This window comes from Panthera leo, chromosome A1 (assembly GCF_018350215.1).
Source record: "Panthera leo isolate Ple1 chromosome A1, P.leo_Ple1_pat1.1, whole genome shotgun sequence".
Classification (NCBI taxonomy): Eukaryota; Metazoa; Chordata; class Mammalia; order Carnivora; family Felidae; genus Panthera; species Panthera leo.
The window spans coordinates 26,511,003-26,514,304 of record NC_056679.1 but is presented as its reverse complement, the minus strand read 5'-3'; positions in this window follow the sequence as shown (position 1 = coordinate 26,514,304).

Here is a 3,302-nt window from a genome sequence, read left to right as displayed (position 1 = left end):
GTTCATAATCTCACCCACCTGCTTCTCAGGACTCTCGACTTCTCTGGACTAGCTTACGAACATCAGCCAACTGAGCAAGTGGACAAGTGGGCAAGTCCTCAGAGGAGTCTCTGTGTGCTCACCTCAATATTCCGGGTGGTAATACCTGCCCCACCTCAGCCCTGCCTTGTGACCCCACGAATCAAAAGTACTGCTGTTTATATTCTGTTCTCTTCTGCTCTCCCATTGTCTGATCGTGCCCCTTCATCCAATTCACTATCTCTGTCTGTGCCTCCACACCCCTTCTTTTCATGATATGAAACATTTCCCATGCCATTACTATTCTTCAAAGATAGAGCTTTGAAATGGCTGCATAGTATTCTGTAACATGGATTAACTGTTACTTGTCCTAAATCTCTTATTGGCTAATCAGATTGCTTGATGTGCTCTTCCTAATTTCAATCAGTACATGATTGTTCAGTTATCTCAATTTCTGTGAACAGTAGTGGCTTATTTCTTGACGATAAATTCCAGAAAATTTCAAGAAATAGAATCACTTCTACAAAGATATGAATGTTTTTATGGCTTTCGATACATATTGCCAAAATACTTTACTGGTTTCTCAAGTGTTTGATGATAGAGAAGTCCTGAGGGACCGTAAGCATTTACATTTGATGAAACTCATTTGAATAACACGGTAACATGGAAAACCTGAAGCAGTCATGTGATACATTTGGGTAAAAACTGGAGTTTTGGTTGTTTTGGCCCATATTTTGAATTTACTCAGTAACAGAGAGCTGACTTCCACATTTTCCACTTAATGTGAAGATTGTTAAGGTTAAATTAAATTCCTTCAGACTTGCAGTTGGATTTCTCTGGTTCCCAGACTGTGGGTACTCCCATGACTGGTCAGCTCAGGGTGAAAAACACTTCCTGGCAGTCAGCAGACACATTATGCTGGGATCTAGAAACATGAGAAGCAACAAGAGGAAGGCTTTGTCCATGAAATAAACAAACTGGGATGGTAGATGCATAAGGGGCAGCCAGCCCAGAACAATAAGCCTAACCTCAGGGAGAGGCTGAAAGACCTACCTCTTGCCTAGCACCCCAGGAGATCCTGAATCCTGACCCCTTCTTGGTCATTCCCTAATCCCCAAGCTCTAGGATCTTGCTGAATAGCCTGAGGACAAATGAGGTGTTAAAACAGAAGTAGACCTTTCCAGAAGCTTCCTTATAGGAAGTTTTGCCAAATTTCTGGGAATATGTGAGAAGCTTGGGCCACAGAATGCCTGATGATCCATGAATATAAATACATCACTAGGGGAAATCCAGCTTTATATTTTTAAACAAAAACCTCTTTTAAAAATGTCTCGGTTTTCAAAATGTTACCTTTTCCAAATTACACTTATATAGTGGCATCAAACAAGAAAGTTCTTTGATAAAATCCTGTCTATTTCTGGAAGAGTGGAGATGAGAAAGATGTGGGTGGGGGCCCTGTTTGGTCACAGCTTCTTAGCTACTGAACTTTGATCATTCGGGGGAGAAGGGGCAAGACCATTATGCCACCAATTCATGGCCTCAAACTGAAACTTGCTAATAAGTCATGTCTCCTCTACTTCATTAATGATCAGCAAAATGATTGAAACTCTGGCCAAGAGGCCCAGCTATCAGGACAGAGTGTTAAATAACAGCTGACATTGTCAACTATAAATAGCACTTTGGATTTAAATGAATGGCTCAGACTTGATTTCCTATGCTTCCTCAGATAATACTGTACATGGGAGGGGTCTTTTAAAATGTTTTTCTTTTGTGTGAAAGAAGGGTTTTATTGCAACCATCTGGGCAGTGAGCTCAGACTCAGCTCTGTGGGAGTTGGGTGTACCCATATTTCCACCTCCAAGGCCCCGGAGCCACTTGGCACTGTTGGCCTCCTAAGCACATCTGTGCACTTGACTCTCCAATCCAGGTCACCAAAGAACAAGAGGATGGTTCAGGAAGTTATGTTAGTTTTATATCGTTTCCAGAAACTTCTCCCTTTGTACTCTTCCCATAGTTCTCCTTCATAAGCTGGGAGCAGTTACAGGCTAACTAGTCAATGATGAATGACACAAGCTAAACAACCCAGGATGCTCCTGGGCAGAGATGATGAATAGTGGAACCAAATGGATCTTTCTAGAATATGTCATATGCATGATGAATTTATGCATATGTTGGCCAAACCAACTAGATAATTTTTCGTAAAGTCTACAATAAAACATACGTTTGTTGTTCATTAGAGTTGAATGGTTTTTCATTGAATGTATTAATTAATATTGTTTGATCATATTGCTTGATGTGCTTTTCCTAATTTCAATCAGTGTCACTATATGTCAGGCCAATGGAGAATGTTTAAGCTATGCAATCTCAAGGTGTTGCCACTGTCAGATACTTACCCCTCGAGTTTCTGTTTTATGTGCAAGCTTCTCCTCCCCTGAGATATTTTCCCACCCCACAGTCAATCACCATATCCCATTATACTGAGGAAAGATATTATCTGTCTATACTCCCTGCCTGGTTGTTGGTGGCTTAGGTACCTTTTACCCATGAGAGCGGAGAAGGGAGCCTGGGGAAAATTATGTGAGCCAGCTTTCCAGAGGGATTGCAGGCAGGCCAACAATACCTGTTTTGAACCCAACTACCAGTTCCAAGTGGGACGGCAAAGGAAGGGTATACCACATTGAGAAATCTACTGGAGTAGACACCGAGTAGAATGATTCGTGGTGAGGTTCCCAGTTTAGACCAGGAGGGTTCAAGAACACAACAGCTTTATGGCCGTGTCATAGGCCTCAGGCACAAGTGCGGGAAGGGCATATAAAGAGTGGACACAAAGCATACACAGCTGTTGGACACACTAGAATTTAGAATCAGAGCCCCTAAAACATTTTACTAAGAGTTTCCAACCTATATAGACCCCAGTGTGAATAAATTGGACTCTTCACACAGATGTGCAAGGAGTGTAGTAGGCCTGCAGACTTTAGGGTGCATTAGTAGCATCAATAACTCCACCTATTCCTGGTCTTACCATTAGGCTGAGGTCAGACAGGCCAGTGAGCTATGAGAAGCGTTTGCGAGGCCCAGAGGCCCTTTGTATGGTGACTGGGAGCTTCCTAGGAAGGAAAAAAACCCCTCTGACCTTACCTCTTTCCAAACCTTGTTCTCTGCTTTCACTCTCACCTAGGACATTTGTCATCAGACTCTTCCAGCTCCTGAGCTCCAATTTTAAGACTTCTAGAAATCCCTCAGACATGTCCGCTGATTGGCCTGTCTCTGCAAATGAGGCCATT